Source organism: Cavia porcellus, unplaced genomic scaffold (assembly GCF_034190915.1).
Source record: "Cavia porcellus strain 051 isolate PalLab524CR breed Dunkin Hartley unplaced genomic scaffold, mCavPor4.1 scaffold_18, whole genome shotgun sequence".
Classification (NCBI taxonomy): domain Eukaryota; kingdom Metazoa; phylum Chordata; class Mammalia; order Rodentia; family Caviidae; genus Cavia; species Cavia porcellus.
In genome coordinates, this window is record NW_026947501.1 from 37,780,718 (window position 1) to 37,800,818 (window position 20,101).

A 20,101-nucleotide genomic window follows, 5' to 3' on the forward strand; every position below is an offset into this window, starting at 1 on the left:
CACCACCAGGCACTGGGACCTGGTTTGGGCTAGCCTACTGGGTCTTAGTCCGTTGCATCACCCAGGTCAAGCGCTCCCCACCAATCCCGCTTGAGAGGGGAATATGTGACTAAAGTCACTGCAGCGTCCTGTTCTGGCTAGTCTGTCTGGTCCCAGAATGTCCTCTGTTGGAGCCTCCTAGTCTATGGAAGGGTCCCCACTCCTCTCACTCATGCAGGGCTCCCTACCAGTCCCGCTCTCAACTCCATTCACTGCCGATTCCCACTCCCAGAGCTTTCGTGCATCTCTCCCTGCTGTGCCAATTCAGACACAGCAGCGGTGGCAGGAAATTGAAATCGCGGCCTCCAGAGGCACAGGTTTCAGCTTCAGCGCTGAGATTTTATCTGTTCCAGTTATAGCACTGGGATTGCATTTCCTGTTGGTTTCTCTCAGCTTAGTTCATTCCTGGGTCGGCAGGGTATATTGCCCCTTGTTTAGGACTCCTCACACCGCACCATTCCTGCATTCTAAGCTGGCTGTCTCAGAGAGCCTCCATAGCTGCTGTTATCTATCTGCCATGTTCTCCTGGAAGATTTTCTTGTCATTTACTCTTGCTTCGGTTTGTCTTTCTTATTTATTTTATTTACTTATTTCATTTGTTTGTGGTAGTAGGGAATGAAGCCAGGGCCTTTGCACTGAGCTACATCCCAAGTTCATTTTTATTTATTTTGAGACAGGGTCTCACTCAATTGGTAAATTGCCCAGGTGGGACTCAAACTTGCAATTATCCTGCCTCAGCCTCCCAGAATGCTGGGATTGTGGATCTTCATAATCAAATCCAGCTTGGTTTCTCTTTTTTTTTAAATTTTTTTTTTATTGGGACTGGGGATCGAACTCATGACTGCCTGCTTGCAAGGCAGGTGCTTATACCACTAAGCTAAATCCCCAGCCCCCTGGTTTGTCTTTTTAAAAGACTAATCCAAGGGCTGGTGGTAGAGTGCTTGTCTAACATGCATGAAGTTCAAAGCTACCAGGGGTGGTGGGGAAGAGAGAGAGTGAAGAGAGAGAGAGAGAGTGAATGTAGGTGTAGAAGGGAAGGAACTCTTTTAAAACAGGGAAACTCTTTTAGACAATTCTTCAGTCCCTTATACTACACGCAAGAAGTGAAACTGACCCAAACACAGTGGTGGAATGGGCAGGAGAAACGTTATGAAAGACTATCTGTAAGGTTTATGATGTAGTGAGACAGCTGTAAGAGAATGCACTGGTGACTCAGAGACCTGGCTCGGAAAATCTACGCCTGGTGAGGTGGAGCTAGGTTTGTGCATGATCCCCATATTTCTATAACTCACGGACTTTGACAACAAATTTCCTTCCAAACCATTCCCCTTAGAGTTTCCAGGGGGTCTTCTTCTGGAAGGATCCATGTGTCTGTGGAGAGGGGTATACAAGTGGTCTCCACACGCTGAGCTCCTGCCCAAACAGGAGCTGCGCCAGGACACCCTGTGGGCAATAGTGACCTGACTGTCAGGGTTTCCAGGGAAAAGACAGGATGAGCCTTTGGGACCCATTAGGTTTCACTTTTAATGAGGCCAAAAAAAAAAAAAAAAAAGATAGATTTCACTGTTTTAGCTTTCTTTTAAATTATGCTTGTAAGAACAACAGGCAGAGAGTGGAGAAGTAGGAGAAAGAATTTCCACTTCCACTTCAGGCTTAGCAAATAGATTCCTGAACATTTTACCCATTAAGGTAACAAAACACTCAAAAAAGTTCAGTGGTTAGCTGGGCATGGGGGCACCTGCCTGTGATCCCGGCTATTCCAGAGGAGGTAACAGGAGGATTGCTTAAATCCAGGAATTGAATGTATGGGAACATCGTGGGCTCTGGCCTCTAAAAAGGGAACACCAAGTTCAGCATTTATCAAAAGCCTGCAGTAATTGAGACTTTTTGAGTTTTAAAACACTGAGTTCACTGTGTTAGCTTTTTGTTGAGGACAAATCCCCTAGGTTGGTCAGTTTAAAGGGGGAAGGATGTATTTTGGCTCACGGTTTCTGCAGCTCCAGTCCCTGGCCACTTGGCTCCATGTTTGGGACTGTGGTAAAGCAGAGGACCATGGTGGACAGGGCACAGCAGGCTTCACTCTGAAGTCCCCTTCTCCCAAAAGGACCTCTCCAAATAGCTTTGTGTCGCTCCGCTCCAGGCTAAGTCTCAGCCCTGGGGGTTATTTTTATCCTGTGCTCCTGTGAGTTATTTTTCAGCATTGGTTAACGTCTGATTAGATTCTGAAAAGCTACCCAGCAGCTGAAGCCCCCTGCAAAAGATGCATTTGTGAAACTTTATTCTCCTAATCTCATCCACTTTGGCTTTGTTTAATCATCAGGCAAACAAAATGAAAAGGCCAAGTTCCTAGGCAAGGAAATTCAGACCTAAGAACCCTGATTTCTATCTCTTGGACCACATTTGCCTTTTAGTTTAGGTTTTTTTTTTTTTTTTTTTTTTTTTGTACCAGGGATCAAACTCAGGACCTTGTGCTTCCCAGGCAGGCACCTGTGCCGCTGAGCTAAATCTTCAGTTTAGTTTACCTTTTAGATTTCTTCTCTTTCATATTTTATTTACTACAGTGGACACAAGTTTTCCCTCTCCTTCTCATCTTTTTTCTATTCTTCCTCCTCCCATCCTCCTCCCCTTCTGCTTTTTTTTTTTTTTTGAGACAAGATCTCACTTTGTAGTTCAGGTTGGCCTCAAATTGGCAGCGATCCTCCTGCCTCAGGCTCCCAAGTGCTGGGATTGCAAGTGTGCCCCATCGCACCCAGGAACAGAAGAAATTGTGAGGCACAGAGGATTTAAGGAATAATCCCTAAATCACACAGCTCAGAATTCAAACCTCAGCACTTTGGGGCTCTTAACCACCGCGGTCCGCTGCCTTGTGAGACAGTGACACTGGGGCTGAGGCCGGGAGATGAAGGCTTCCGGTGTGAGCAGAGCAGGGGGATGCGGGTGGGGGCAGCATCTGGGCCTGAGGCAGGAGCCCGTGTGCATCAGCTCAGAGTTAGGCCGACAGCAAACATAAACGTTTAGCCACAAAGGGTACAAGATTCTTGCAGTTGAGAATGACCTTTACTTCTTTTGTTTTCTTCCCGCTTTGTCTGAGAAGAGGCAGCGCAGAGACAAGGCCAGGTCCGGGGGAGGTGCTCTGAGCCCCGTGGTCACTTTCCCTGGGCACAGCTCCCACGCTGGTGTCAGGGACCTGAGGGTGCCAGAGGCCCATGGCAACAACTGCCCTGGCTCCTGGGAAAGTCCGCAGGCATCCGGGGCCCACAGCCTTGGCGGCCCCTTGTCCCTTCTTGACCTCGTTCCCCTAATGCACCCTACGTCAATCAAGGCCAAGAATCTCGAGTATGACCCAGCAAAACAGCTGGGAGACTATTTTTAAAATCCAATTTAGTGTCGTGTATGTGTAAGCCCCAGTGGATTTCTCTGGGGATTCTGTCCTTCAAGTAGAAAATGTTTTGCGTCAAATAAGGTAATCTCTGTTTGGATTCCCATCACGCCAGTGCAGGGGGGCCCTGGGGCGGATCCACTTGAAGCATAATCAAGGCCGGAGGAGTCGGGGTGGCTCCAGGGCCCCTGAGAAAGGGCAGCACTGCTGATGTTTATCGCACTAACACTGTTAGTGTGTGTCTGGCTCCGGCTGGCAGCGGATGAGAAAGCAGAGCCGTGAATCAGGCCTGCCAGGGTGGAGGGCTGCGAAGCGTCTGCAATCTACCATGTCAACGGGCATCTGGAGCTCTGGAGTCCCTTGAGCTCTTTCCATAAAATAAAATAAAATTAGAGGACTCAGAAGACACAATGGTAGATAGCAGTTTTCCGGGGCAGGAATGGGCAAAGAGGGTGAGGGGAGGGCAGGCTGGGTAGGGCAGGAGGCTCGGCTCCCTCTCCACTGCCTGCTGGTCTGGCCTGACCACCACCTCTTCCTGTCCTTCTGCCGCCAGCCTGAGGCCTCAGGCGCCGATGAAAAGATAAAGCATCTCCTCTGGGCCAGCAGCACGCTGTACCCTGTAAGGACGCCAGCACTGTGCTTCTAACAAACATTTTTTTTTTTTTTTTTTTTTTTTTTTGCATGCAGCAACCTAGATTTGGCTGAGTTTTTATTCTTGCTGAGGCCTAAAGTTACAACTTGGACAGAGGTATCTAGGGAAGAATTTCTTCTTTACCACCACCACCACTCTGCCCCATGGAAGACTTTGCAAATATTGCTCTAGTCTCATATTTTTGTCTAAAAAAAAAAAACCTCAACAAACAAATTTCAGGATAATCCAAATGGACCCCTGGCTAGGCGAAAGGTCAGTTGTACTGTGGCCAGCACCCTATTCCCCACCTCTACCTCTGTACCCACCCCCAGCCAGGGTCATTTTTCAGCCAAGTAAGGGTTTTGAGTTGTTCAAAAGAGGTGGCATAGGCAGCAGGGCTGGCGGGCTCCTGCAGTGGTGAGGGGAGGGGAGGTCCTGGCGGCAGGGGAGGAGAGCTCTGGCACAAAAGCTTTGCCATTTTCCTGTCCTGGGCCCCACAGAACGCACACAAGGTGGCTTTCTGGGAAGAAGTCTGTTCCCTTAGGAGGGCAGCAGGTCAGGGTGCTGGGTCCGGGAGGGCTTTTGTCTGCAGCCCTGAAGTGCTCACGATCTCAATCGCGTTATTGAAAGAGCCATTCCTGTCTTGATGTAAGGGTGTGGGTCCTGAGCTCCCAGCGCCTGCTGTCTGGAAAGCTCGGGAAACAGCAGCCCTATCTCTAGCGAAGAGAAAGCTGCTTCACTCAGATTTTTAGCTGGGCGTTCAACATTGTCTTCAAAAGCCACCCACTCCATATCCGGTTCTCTTTGTTCTCCTTTGTATCACGTAAACGCCTTCCCTCCAGAGCCTTCCCTCTCACCTGCAATTGAATGACTGCTACACACACCACCAGGGCTGCCTTCTGCAGACCTTTCAGGTGAAACGTACACATTTTAAACTTGTCACCCAGAATGACACAGTATTCCTTTTCTATTCTTGTTTTTTTCCTTAGTTTTATTTATTTATTTATTTTCTTTTTTGAGACAGGTCTTGCTATGTAGTTTTGGCTGGCCTTGAACTCACTATGTAGTCCAGGCTGGCCTCAAATTCATGGCAACCCTCCTGCCTCAGCCTCCTGAGTGCAAGGATTACAGGATGTGCCACCGAATCTGGCTGAACATAGTTTAAGTACTATCTTATCGGTCAAGAATATGGTAGAAAAATACCCTTTGACTTCGGTGCATACATAAGCCATCATGCTAGGAATGGTGAAATGCCAGAGACACTCACAGGGATAGAACATAGTGCCTGCCAAAGCAATCGGCCCCATGTATGAACCCCCTTTGTTCGCCCCTGTTATATACCTCTGCACCCTACCAGTCTTTGACAATAGCTCCAAACAGGAAACTGCCCAAAACCGTCATCATCATTTTTGAGTAGATAAATAGTGGTCTATTCACACAATAGAACATGATTTGGGAACAGAAAGTAACCATCTAGGACCACGCAATGTGGTCCTAGCAATGTGGATGAATCTGGCAAACATGGCATTGTGTAAAAGCCTGGAAACGAAGGTTTACCCCCGCAACTCTAGTACTTGGGAACTGAACCCAGGGCCTTGCATGAGTTAGCAAGAATTCTACTACTGAGCCACAACCCGTGGTGCATTTTTAAACACGTATTTCGTTGTTGTTTTTGTTTTTAATGTGCAACAACAGTGAAATCTAATCTGTGCTGTTTTAATACTACATGGCAATTCCTCCGGAGAGGCGAACCGAGCGTGTCAAGAGTACAAGGAGTTCTGGGGCACGATCAAGCTTGACTTCTTTGGCTGCTGTTGTTTTGTTTTGTTTTGACATTGGCTTTTTTTGTTTTTATTATATTTATTTTTGGATGCTACCAGGAATTGAACTCAGGACCTCAGGCTTGCCAGGGAGGTGCTGTGTTAGTGAGCTAGATCCACGGCCCCTTGTTTTTTATTTTTATATTTTTTGGTACCAGGGTTCGAGCTCACAATTGCACAATTGCAAATTTGTTTTTATTTTAAAACCAAAAAAAGAATGAAAATGTTGATACAGAATTTCAAAAAAAAAAAGACAGGAGATTGACACATATATTGTATATTGTTATCTTCAAAGTAGTTGTTCAGGCCCGGCACAGTGATGCCCACCTATAATCCCAGCACTTAGGAGGCTGAGGCAGAAGGATCACTGGGAGTTTGAGGCCAGCCTGGGCTATAAAACGAGTTCAAGGCCAGCCTGAACTTCATAGTGAGCTCTTGTCTCAAAAAGCCAAAAACAAACAAACTAAAGTAGTTGCTCATATTTACAAGATATAGGCATGAAAAACATGATCAAACAATCAAATGGAAGCACAAACTGTTCTTTTCAATGAACTAACAGAGATTAGAAGTATAGTTATCTGTTTTGTGTTTATATATAAGAAAAAAAAGAAAGGAAAAGGTTTTTTTTGTTTTTTTTTTTTTTTGAGACAGGGTCAAGGCTGTGGGGTCAGGTTGGCTTTGAACTCGCTTATATAGTGCAGGCTGGCCTGGAACTCAAAGTGACCCTCCTGTCTCAGCCTCCTAATACTAGGATTCTAGGCATGTACCACCATGCCCAGCCACCCTGCTTTTTAAGTAGTTAAGGATGCTCCACTTTAAATCTCAATTTAAATTCACAAGAGTACCAACCAAGCTGGGCCTGATGGCTCATGCTGTTTTGTTTAATTTTGTTTTATTTCGAGGCAGAGTCTGTATGTAATTCAGGGTGGCGTTGTACTCACTTTTTAGCTCAGGCTGGTCTCAAATTCACAATGATCGTCCTGCTTCAGCCTCCTGAGTTTTGAGGTCACCAACATGTGTGGCACCAGGCCTGGTTTGGGCGCTGATTTTTTGAGGTGTGTTTGGTTTTTGAAAATTGTGTATCTACATGCTTCCACTATGTGCATTTTTCCTGTATGGAAGTTATATATCAGTGAGAAATTAAAGAAAAAAATCAACATGCTTAGTATCAGACTTATTGTAAGGGTTGGGGTTTTAGCTCAGGGGCACAAGAGCCTGCATGGCAAGTGTGAGGTCATGAGTTCAATGTCTGGCACAAAATAAATAATACAATAAAGGCTTATTGGAGGAGGGTGAGATAATCTTAGTTCAAGTTAGTAAGTGCCATCCTAGGGAAATACAGAATGCACACATACAGAGTCAGGAAGAAACAAATATCCCAGGCTTATGGGCAAACCATGTAGGGCCCAGGAAAAGAGATGCCAGCTCACCCTTCCCGTGAGCCTTCCTTCTCCTGTAGGCAACTGGCTGTTTCAGCGGACAGGCTGAGTTAATAGCAACTGAGGTATAAGAGCAACTAAATGCTTGCACTGTTTGATGGACTTTGTGGCCTAAGGCTGGTAGTCTGAGCATCAATTAGGAGGATAACAATATGTAATATAGCAAACTGTGGGGGATTTCCTTCTGTCCTGTTTTTGAAATCCAATATTGTTCTGTTCTGATTTATTGTTTTATTTTATTCAATGATCTGCTTTAATTGATTTTTTTGTTTGTTTTGTTTTGTTTTGGTACTGGGGATCGAACTCATAATCAGGCACTTGCCGGGCAGGCACTTACTCTGCTGAGCTAAATCCCTTGATTGATTTTATTCTGTTTTGTTTTATTTGATTTTACTATGTCTGATGGTATGGACAACTATCGTAAAGATAACAAAATGTATTATGATATCCATTGTTGATTTCTTATTATCCTGCTTTGAAATTCTGTATCACACTTTCACTGTTTGGTTTTGATTGGCTTTACTCTGTTTTATCTTGTTGGATTTTATTCTCCTTAAAATTTAAAAAAAAAAAAGCCCAGCCTTAGGGTAGAACAAGGTTGGGGAGGGCTGCTAGAGGGCTGCTAGAGTTAAAGGTGCCTTATGTTAGTCCATACCTGGCGGGGTGTAAGGCATTCACAAACCCTAAGGACCTCATTAGGGAGACAACTGCTATGGGTTAGAGCACTTGTGTGTGTCTGGACAGGAATTGGATCATGAAGACATGATATCATCGATGGATTAGCTCACTGGTGGGTTCACAGTGGACTTGCCTTTAAGAGGAGGGGCCTGATTGGAGGCAGGCCACTGGCAGTGTGGCCTGGAAAGGTCTACATGCTTTTCCCTGGCTTCTTCCTGTATTCTCCACTTCCTGGACACTATGACCTGAGCAGCTTTCCCACCGGATCCTCCCATCATGCCTTTCCACCTTGGAGCCAGATGTCTCTGCACTGGATCCTCTGAACCCATAAGCCTTAATAAGCCTCCTAGTTTCACTTATGAGTGTGGGGTATTGCAACTCAGGAATGAGAAAGTGAGAAGACAGCAACATTGACCACAGACACCACTGTGGAAGCCAGCACTAAGTGAAGCTTGGTGATCACTTAGGATAACTGGGGAAAAATTGACAATGGCATGGTGGTGTCAACAATGCTTGAGGGCAAGGGTCATTCTCAACGGGCAGGTGACCTTTTCCAGGAGCAGAAACAAAATCCAAGGCAGAGATCTTACTGAGCAAACGTGGGAAGGGCAGGAGAATTGGCACTGGAGAGGGAGTGACTTGAGCAATCGGCCAGCACTGCCAGGAACAGCAATGGCCATCTGTGACTCACTCCCCCGTGGCTTCCTTCCCACTGCTGTGCTCAGTCCTCAGGCTGGGCCACTTTCTCTTCCTCCACCCAGCTCTGAGAGGTAGACGCCCTCCAGAGTCCTGCCTTGAACAAGGTCTCTTTTAACTTATACAACTTCCTTCTCCTTAGTTTCAGCCAGCAGCTTGTTCACCTTTGTGTCTACCAAAGCAGACTGGCAGCAATGTAAGTCACCCCTGCCCTATTGCACCTCCCATCCAGGGTCCTGTGGTTCCAGACTCTGTGTCTCATTCTCCACGTGTTCAAACTCAGCTCTAACTGAACTCGTTTTCTTTCCCACACTCTTCTGGTCACTAACCTTCTCCTCCTTTTTAAGTGTTTCTTTGGGCGGCAGCAACACCCACTTACCTGCCAAAGCTGATATCTGGGTCACCTCCTTAATTCCTCTTTCGTTTCCTGTTCATCCAATCAGGCACCAAGGCCATCAGCTTTCCTTTTTTAAAGGGCCCAGCTCTGTTGTTAAAACCTTCTGATTAGCCCCCCTGATTCTAGTCTCACATCTCCCCTCCACCCTCCAGGCTACTGTCCTGGTGGAGTTAGAATATCCAAATGTCCCACTCCCAATGCTTTCATTAGTGTAATTAAAACAAGGTTAACTTCCTAATGAAACAGATCCCCCTGCTTCCTCTCCTAAATCTCTCAACATTCCTTGTTGACCTTCAAAAGATTTCAAAAGCCAGGCTTGGTGGCATACACCTGTGATCCCAGCACTTGGGAGGCAGAGGCAGGAGGATTGCTGTAAGTTCAAGGCCAGCCTGGGCTACATAGTGAGTTCAAGCTGGCCTGAGCTGCATAATGACACCCTGTCTCAAAAAACAAAACACAAAACAAAACAATCTCCAGTGCCATTCTCCAAAAGTTACCACCACTTGTTTTGTTATTATTTGTGTCTAGATGTCCCCCCAAAGCCTCATACTAGTTTTAGATGGGACTTTCCAGAGGCAGGTGAATCTCAAGTGTATGACTGATTCGGGGTGCAATGCCAGGAGTAAATGTGCTGGATTAGGGCTGGGCGATTGCTGGATCAATCCCTTGATTGGATTGGTACCACCCTTATCCTCAGTAGACTGGATGCAGGATAAAGAACAGAAGGAGGCTTGTCTCCCCCTTTCCTCCCTTGCTTAAACTGTTTCTCCTCTGCAATGCCTGTCTGCCACACCACCCTGCCATGGAGCCAGCCAATTATGGACTGAAAACTTTACAAACTGTGAGCCAAACAAACCTTTCCCTTTTTAACTTTGGGTGTTGGGCATTTTGTCTCAACAATGAGAGAAAAGTAACTAAGGCATTTTGTAACCTTCCTGAAATAGAATCAGAGTATATCTTTATCTGTAGTTTTTAATTTTACACCAATGAAATCATAGGCCATCCATTATTTTTTATCATCATAAAATATTTAGACATTCTTCCCAAGTCATACAAGCATGTTTTTGTGATTGCATCCTTTCCATTACATGACTGTATGTAGTGATCCCTTCTAGAGAAGCCTGGACCCTTTCCACTTCTTTGTTATTACACTGTCACACCCTTGCACAGGATTTGGGCATATCTTTTTTTTTAAATCAGTACTGGGGATCGAACTCACGACCACCTGCTTGTAAGGCAGGTGCTTATGCCACTGAGCTAAATCCCCAGCCCCTCTCTTTATTTACTATTATGAGGTGCATTATGGTTGTGAACACAAAGACTGGATGATGACATGAAGAACACTAATGATAAAATGATTTAAAATTAGGCTGGCATGGTGGTGCATGCTTATGATCCCAGGACGAGGAAGGCTGAGGCAAGATCACTGTGAGTTTGAGGCAAGCCTGGGCTACAAAGTGAATTCAAGACCAGTCTGAACTTCACAGTGAAACCTTGTCTAAAAAAGACAAAAAGAAAGAAAAAGAAAGAAAGAAAAAAAGAGAGAAAAAATTTAAAATAGGGCTAGAAATGTAGTTCATTGGTAGAAGCCTCATGCAGAATACAGGAGCCCTAGGTTTGATTTTCAGCACAAGAAGGAGAAATGTTGAAACTAGTATTTTAAAAAAAGAATCTAGATGGTAGTTTTGCTGAAGTGCTGGCAATATGAGTGCTCTTTCTTTTATTTTTCCAAACTTCCCCCGCACCACAAAAAATCAGATTTTACTGGTACACTTTAGATATACATAATGGTGACCTTCATCATAGGGAATGTCCACCTGTATGTGATATAACTTGATTCTTGTTTTCCCCGTTCCCCTCCTTTCCCCCAACCCCTCCTCCTCTTCCCATTTACAAAAGTTTTGCTTCCATTTCTCACATTTTTTACTTTTTCCTCCCCCCTTTGTTCTCCTTTGCATTTGAATATTTGCAATATCTAGTATATATTTTGGTCCTTAATTACCCTTTTGGTTTCTCACTAGAGAAACAATGTGTTATTCACATGTGTCCAATTGATTTCATTTAAGTGTATGGACTCAAGGTGCATTCAGCTACATTGAAATGTCCTAGACTTTATCCTTATTTTGGCAGAATAGTACTCCACTGTACACAAACAAACACACACACAAACAAAAAATATCCCATCTTCCTAACCCATTCACCAGTCAATGGGCTTTTGGGCTATTTCCAAGATTTGGCTACTACAAACTGTGCCACTATAAACATAGGTGTACATAGACTGCTGTGGTATGATGCTTTGAATTCTTTCAGGAAAATACAAAGGAAGGAAAATAGCTGGGTCAAGGGGGCTGGGGATTTAGCTCAGCGGCGTAAGTGCCTGCCTTGCAAGTGTGTGGTCGTGAGTTTGATCCCTGGTACCGATAAAAAATGAAAAAGACAAAACAAAAAAATTTTTAAAAAATAGCTGTGTCAAATGGAGTTTCTTGTCTTCATTTCTGAGGAATCTCCACACTGATTTCCACAGTGGTTGCACCAGTCCCACCCGCAGTGGAGAAGGGTTCCTTCTTCCCCCCACAGCCCTACCAGCATTTGTTGGTTGATTTCTAGATAATAGCCATAGGAAATCTCAAAGTGTTTTAATTTGCTCCTCTCAAATGACTGGTGATGGTGAACATTTTTCATATATTTATTTGATGTTCATATGTCTTCATCTGAGAAGTGTGTGTCCATCTCGGATGCCCATTTTTCAATTGGGTCTTTAAATTGGGGGGACACTTCTTGAGTTCTTTATATATTCTCAGCAGTAATCCTTTGTCTGAGGAACAGCTGGTAAACATTTTTTTCCCACACTGTGGGTTGTCTCTTCACTCTGTTGGTTTCTCTTGTTATGCAAAAGCTTTTTAATAAGATGAGATCCCAGTTGTTGATTCTTTGTGATAGTTCTTGTGCAATTGGGGTTTGGCTCATAAAGCTTTTGCTTACATTGATTTCTTAAAGTGTTCTACCTATTCTATCTTCCAGCAGATTTAATGTTTTTAATATTTAGATTCTTGATTATTTTATTTTAGTTTAGCGCATGGTGAAACATGTGGGTCTAATTTTAATCTTTGGCATATGTAGAGTCAGTTTTTCCAGCACCATGTATTAAAGAGGCCATCTTTCTTTCAGTGAGTGTGTTTGGCACCTTTGTCAAAGATAAGGTGGTTAAGTAGGCCTGGAGTTGTTTTTTCATCTTTTAATCTATTCCACTGATTGTTGGGTCTATCCTAGGTCTCTTCTGGTTCCAAATGAATTGTGTTATCATTTTCTCTAATCCTGTGAGATATTCTATTGAAATTTTAATCAAGATGGCATTAAATCTGTATAACAATTTTGGAAATATGTCCATTTTCACTGTATTAATTCTTCCCACCCAAGAGCAAGAGATATCTTTCCATTTTCTGATATCCTCTTCAGTCTCCTTTTTCAGTGTACTGTAGTTTTCAATGTAGAAATCTTTGATTTCCTTCATTAGACTGATCTCTAGATATTTCTCTCTTGTTTTTTGGATGCTATTTGAAAGATGTTCCTCTCTGATTCCTCTCTCTCAGGTGTTACCTTATTCCTCGCTCTCAGTGAGTTTGTTATTTGTGTATAGGAAGGCTATTGATTTTTGAGTGTTGGCTTTGTATCCAGTTATGATACTGACTTTGGTTATTAAATCTATAGTCTTTTGGTGGAATTTTTGGGGTCTCCTATGTAGAATATCATGTCATGCATGAATAATAATTTAACTTCTTCCTTCATTATCATTATTCTTTTTATTCCTTTCCCTTATCTAATTGCTCTAGCTAAAGTTTCCAGAATAATGAATGTTGACCATGGACATCCTTGTCTTATTCCTGATTTTAGAGTGAAAGCTTTTCATTTTTGTCCTTTTAGCATGATATATACTGTTTTGGGAGTTGGTTTGTCATAGATGGCTTTTATCAGACTGAGATAAAGATCATCTATTTCTGTAGGATTTTTATCATGAATGAGTGTTGGCATATACTGCCTCATAGAACATCTTAAGTAAATGCAAAGAAACTGAAATTATCCCATGCATACTATCAGACCCAGTGAAATGAAACTGAAAACCCATGGCAAAAGAATCCACAAGAATGTCATAAACACATGGAAATTAAATAGCACTTTAGTGAACAACCAATGGGTCACTGATGAAATTAAGGAAGAAATTAGACAGTTTTTACAGTTAAATGATAATCATAGTACAACATACCAGAACTTACAGGACACAATGAAAGCAGTCTTAAGAGAGAAATTTATAGCAGTAAATACCCATATCAGGAAAACAGAGCTATATAAACAGCTTAATGGCAAACCTCAGACTTCTAGATAAAGAAGAGCAGGTTCTTATAAAGATCAGAACAGAAATTAATGTGGTGGAGACTAAACAAACAATACAATGAATCAAAGAGTTGGTTCTTTGAAAGATTAAAAAATTGATAAATCCTTAGCCAACCTTATCATAAAAAGGAAAGACTCAAATCTATGCAATTAGGAATGAAAAGGGTAAAATCACAACAGACCCTACAGAAATCCAGAAGACAATCTGTACCTTTTTTTTGAACACTTGTATTCTAGTAAGATTTAAAATATAGAAGAAATGAACAGATTCCTAGATACATATGAAAGCTGAATCAAGCTGAATCAAGAAGATATCAAAATTCTAAATAAACCAAAATCAATCAATGAAATTGAAGATGTAATTAAAATTTATCAACAAAGAAAAGCCCAGGCCCTGATGAATTCATTGATGAATTCTACAAGAAATTTAGAGATGATCTAATAGCACTACTTCTCAAAAACTTTAATGAAATAGAAAGGGATGTAAAACTCCTAAATTCATTCCTGGAAGCAAGCGTTACTCTGATAGCAAAACCAGACAAGGACCCAACTAAGAAAGAGAATTACAGGCCAATTTTTCTAATGAACACAGATGTAAAAGTCCCTAAGGAGATACTGGCAAATAGAATGCAGCAAATCATCACAAAGATTATATACCATGACCAAGTGGGATTCATCCTACAGATGCATAAAGGTTCAACATATGTAAATCCATAAATGTAATACATCATATTAATAAAGCCAAGGACAAAAATCTTATGATGATCTCAACAGATGCAGAAAAAGCTTTTGACAAAATTTAGCACCCATTCATGATAAAAGCCCTACAGAAAATTAAACTAGAAGGTCTTTATCTTAATCTGATAAAAGCCATTTCAAACCAACAGCTAGCATTATACTAAATGGACAAAAACTAAAGACTATCTCTCTAAAATCAGGAATGAGATAAGGATGCCCACTGCCTCCACTCTTATTCAACATAGTCCTGGAAACTTTAGCTGGAGCAATTATTTATTTATTTATTTATTTATTTATTTATTTAGTGGTACTAGAGATTGAACTCATGACCTCCCACTTGCCAGGCAGACACTTATGCTGCTGAGCTAAGTCCCTAGCCCTTTGTTTTATTTATTTATTTATTTATTTATTTTAGATGGAGCCATTAGACAAGAGAAATAAACAAAAGGAATCAAGATAGAAAAGGAAGAAGTTAAATTATCATTATTTGCAAATGACATGATACTCTATTTAGAAGACCCCAAAAATTCCACCAAAGGACTACTAGATTTAATAAGCAAATTCAGTAACAGCTGCCTGGGCAACATAGGGAGATCACAATTTCCAGCAAACAAAAAAGAATAACTTAAATTACTTTTTCAAAATACTTATGACCTGTTCCAAACCCAGAGACACTGGCTGAATGTCTAGAGTGGGGTCCAGACATGGTTCAGTGTTGTTTTTCTAAAGTACTTGCTTGAGAAGGGCTCCCCATTGCTCTGAATTCCGGGATAGGTGTCCAAGGACTGCAAACATGGATCCTAGGTGCTCCTATCTGCACATAACCTAGTCCTGAGATGTAGGGTTGATATCTCCAACCCAGCTAGAAGCCCAGAAGCTTCCTACCAATCTAGAAACTGTCCAGGAAAAAGATTTTTTCACTGGTTCTTACTGGCTGATCATTCTGCTGGGTCACCTTCCTTGTGACAAGAGCCTCAATCCTTTAAGACCTCTTTACAATGGGTGACATCACCTAAGCTAAATTCGGGGATAAAGACCAGAACTCCACTGAGGTGGACCCTGACCGTGTCCTGGTTGTACTTTCTTTCTCTGCGCCTCTAATCATGAAGTACAGTTAAACCAAAATTTCTTTTTTTCTTTCTGGATTTTTATTTTGTTTTGTTTTTGAGACAGGGTCTCATTATGCTGTCCAGATTGTCCTTGAATTCACTATGTAGTCCAGGCTGGCCTTGAACTTACGGCAATCCTCCTGCCTCAGCTTCCTGAGTAGTAGGATTACAGCCCTGCACCACCCCCACCCAGTGGAACCAACATTTCTTTACATATTCCCTTCATGGACTGGCTTTTGCAGTTAAGTGAGATCATAAGAACACAAACAACTTAAACCTCCTGGATAACTGTGTAGCCTGAGGACTCAAAGTTTATCAAATCACCCATCAAGGATAGAGCTATAGGTGCCAAACTGCCTCATCAAATTGGCATTTCTCTGTCCTGGGGGCAGCTGTGTTCTCACAGAGAGCAGAGCTCGCCAAGAGAAAGGACACATGGAGGAGTGCCTCCTTACTCCTACCTATGTTCTCCAGTACCCCAGGCGCACAGGTGGGGTCTTCTTTGCTAGCCTGGGAGGTAGAAGCTGCTTATAATGCAAAGGTCCTGAGGCCAAATCAAAGGTAGAGGGAGGTGGGCCCCAATGTCTGCGTGGACTCAGACAAGAGGAGACTAGACTCTGAGGTGAAAAGGCAGGTTGGGAGGTCCACATGTCTGTGGTAGCAATGAGCAAGGCTGGAGGTGGGGACCACAGGCAGACAGGAAACTGGACCATGTTGGCGGTCATCCAGAGGGCGCCCTGTAAACAAAACCCGGTTGTAAGAGGTAGGTTTGTGTCCTCCTGAAAGGCTAGGATGGGTCTAAGAAGGTAAGGACCCAAAGAGATTGATTGTTCCACAGAGGACAGCCTTCAGATGAGATTTAAGGATGCAGCCAGTCTACAAGGTAGCAAGAAGTGATCTCACCCTGTCCCCCACAAAGACTGAAAGAGTTTTGGCCCAGACAGGACACTGTAGGGGGTGAAGCCTTAGAGGCAGAACCAAGGAGCTCCTATCTCCCCCACCCCTAGGAATTTACCTATAGCGCCAAAAGAATACCTGTGCATCCCTAATGCCCCTTGGGTTCCACCCCAAACTGAGGCTACTTATATGCCCCCACTCCACGTGTTCCACGGAGAGATCGCCGACCCCGGTGGGGGTGGGGGGTGGGGATGCTGCGCCCCAGAGGATTGGGGGTGTCTCTCCCCACATTCTCTTTTTCCTTTTCCTTTTTATCGGTACCAGGGATTGAACTCACGACTGTCTGCTTGCAAGGCAGGCGCTTATGCCGCTGAGCTAAATTCCCCCCCCCCCCCCGCATTCTCAAAATAAAGGTCTTTTGTATTTTATACTTCTTTTCAGCTGCCGCAGGGCCCCCACAGTTTTATCAGACAGCAATGACTCCAGTTAACAGTCAGGGCTCTAGACAATGGACAAGAGGGACAAGGAACTAGAATAAGCAGTTTAACAGAAATGGAGCCACTAATGGTCATGGAGTGAGGAGACTTTGGGCCACAGTACAACTAGGTAAATCCACTTAGGAGGGAGATTTGAATTCCAGTGCCTGGGCCCTGTGTGCCACCATGGAGGGCATCAGTAGAAATTCTAGAAAGCATTGGCAGCATCATGAAAGCCCCCCCAGAGGCCAAACTCATGGAGAAGACAGATACACAGCCTCTTCCTATTTAGATCACCTACCCTGGCCCTTGCCACCTCCATAGCTCTAGTTTCCCCAAACTCATTATATAAATGAATTAATTTCTTTCTCAATATGGTTGAGCATGTTTTCATATTTCATTTTATCTTTGGAGAACTATTTACATGTTTTTCTTCTTTCATTGAGCTTCACTTTTTCAATTGATATTAATCCTTTGTCACATGTTACATATTTTCCTGTTGTTTGTCTTTGGATTTTATTTACTGTCTTACTTTTCTTTCATTGCTGCAACAAAATACCCAACACCCACAAGTTAGGGAAGGAAAGGTTTAGTTAACCCACAGTTTTTAGAGTTCTCAGTCCATAATTCACTGGTCCAAGGCAGGGTGGCAGATGCCAAAGGGGCAACCATTAATGGTGGCAGAAGACAGCAACAAAGAGCAACAAGGAAGGGGCCTTCTCATGGCAGCCAGAAGGTTGCAAAGCAACAAAAGGGTGACAAGACTCTTTCTGTCCCTTATATTGTACGCAGGCTAGGGCAGATGTAGCGCTCACGCCCTTGACCATGAATTCATCATAGAAATACCTAGAAAAACATCATAGAAAAATTCATCTAGAAAAACCTCCCCCATGACCATATGAGGCCTGGAGGAGACATCTAAACACAAACTGTAACACACAGAAATACAGTGATCGTTTGTGTCTAGATGTCCCCCAAAGCCTTAGTGGTCACCAGTGGGTCTTTTGCAGAGGTGGCTGAATTGAGCATGTGTGACACAGGAGTTCATGGTGCAGTGCTAGGCTAAGGGCAATGGGATTGAGAGTGTGACTGCCACCTGCCCTCGGAACCTGGAGATGAAGTTAAGGGCAGAGAGAGCTGTGTCAACACTTGTTGCTTTGCTTCTTTCTGCCCACCATACCAGCCTGCTCTGGATCCTGCCCATAATGGACTGAAACCTCTACAAACTGTAAGCCACATAAACCTTTCCTTTAGTTTTGGGTGTTGGAAATTTTGTCTTAGCAAGAAGAAAAGTAACTAAGACAATCTGTAAGACAGGAAGAGAAGTAAATAGTAACTGCCTCATTAGAGTTGCTATAAGGAATAGGTATTACAACAGTGCCTGTCACAACATACTAGCTCTTGCCTTCATAGTATGATTTCATTTCTTCTACACCGTACAGCATTAAGCTGGTTCTAAGATGTCCCTGAGGCTGAAATAAAGAACCTATCCTGCCCTTCTGAAATAAGTTGCATGTTCACCAACCCCCATCTTGTAAAAAGGATTTTCATCATGTATTAATGAAAGAGACATGAGAAGGATTTGAGATTTGTAGGATGAACTTGAGTGGAGTGCAGGTACTCAGAGAAATGAGACACATTGTGAGCTGCTGTTCGGTACATTGAAGGGGACATCTTCAAGGTGGGTGATCTAAAATGTACATATTCACAGTTTATCAGGTTATAGTGCAAGCCTTCTACCTACATTTGAAGTTGAGACCTGCTGCTTGCCAATATTGCTGCTTCAAGCACAATTATTATTACTATTTTTTTTAAGATACGGTTTTGCTCTGTAATTCAAGCTGGCCTTAAACTCACTATGTAGCCCACGTTGGCCTCAAACTCATGGCGATCCTCCTGACTCAGTTTCCTGAGTGTTGGGATTATAGTCTGTGCCACTATGGCCAGGCACACAGTGCAATTGACAGGTGAAAAGTCCAGACTTACAGATTTGTAAAAGGACCGTTAGGGTTGGGTTTTGTTTGTTTTTGTGAGTTTCCTAGGAGGGAAAAAAAGGCTTGAGTAATTTTTTTATCTTGAAGCTTTAGGTTTTCTTAACAGTAAAATTTTAAAGTCTTGATTTGTTTCTTTTCTACCTAGTTTTTATTTTTTCTATCCTATCTCAGTATCCTATGCATTTTTCCATGCTATACTTCCTTATCAGGACTGTAAAAAGATTTGATTAAGTATCAAGAGGGAAAAAAAAGAGAAATAAAAACAAAATATAAAAATCCTACAAATGTGAGAATTCACATAGTACTTTTTTGTTGTTTTTGTTTTGAGACAGAGTCTTGCTCTGTGGGGCAGGTTGGTCTTGAATTCACTATATTTCCCAGGCTGGCCTTGCACTCAGCAATCTTCCTGCCTCAGCCTCCTGAGTGCTGGAATTCAGGCATGCATCACCTCACCCGGTTAACATAGTACTCCTCTGTGATCTCACTTGGGCTAGCTTGCATCTATGATCATCTGAGACGCTTTGGCCATAACCACTTGGCACAACATAGAGACATCTGTCCTACGTCCATTTCTCCTGGTCCAGCATTTAGACCGAAGGTATTAAGTCTCGTAACCTAGGAGCTTCCTTCTTAGTATCTCCACACCTCACCAGTGCACTTTGCTATACTTAGTATCATCTTCTTTTCTGCCAAATCAGGTTTAGTGCTGCAGAAGCATTTTTTCTTTCCTTTTTTCCCTGCCACTACTGGGGATTGAACCCTAGGCTTGCTCACTGAGCAATATTCCCAGTCTTTTTTTTTTTTTTTTTTTTGAGAGAGAGAGAGAGAGAGAGAGAGAGAGAGAGAGAGAGAGAATCTGACTAAGTGCTAAATTGCCCAGCACCAGCTGGAACTTGTGGTCTTCTTGCTTTAGGCTCCCAGGGCTTTCTTTGACTTACTGGGACTTCCTTCCTTATCTGTTTGAGAGACTGATAAGACCCAGAGACAGTTATCTTTGTTACCCAATTTTGCCACTTTCATGAGGCTATTGTTAAGTTGATGCTTTTTGTATTGAGAAATTGGGAGCCTTTTGGCAGTGATTAGAGTTTTTCCTTTATAGCACTTCACATTCAATAAAACTCAATAAAGTTAAATGTGAAATAAACCAATAACTTGTCCTGCTGTATTCTACCCTCAAGGCACTAACCTATGAAATGAGAAATCTCATTCCTCTTAGAACAGGAGAGCCATGTGTTACTCTGTTGGTAAAGAGTTCTCAATTTTATTATGTTTGTGACTAAAACAAAGCAGGGCTTCATTTATTTTACATGAGCATGAAAGTCTCTTGTTTCCCTACTTCTTCTACAATCTCTTATATTCATTCTCTTTTGTTTTCTTTCCCTGTCTTCCCTTTTCCTGCCCCCTTGCTTCCTCTCTGTG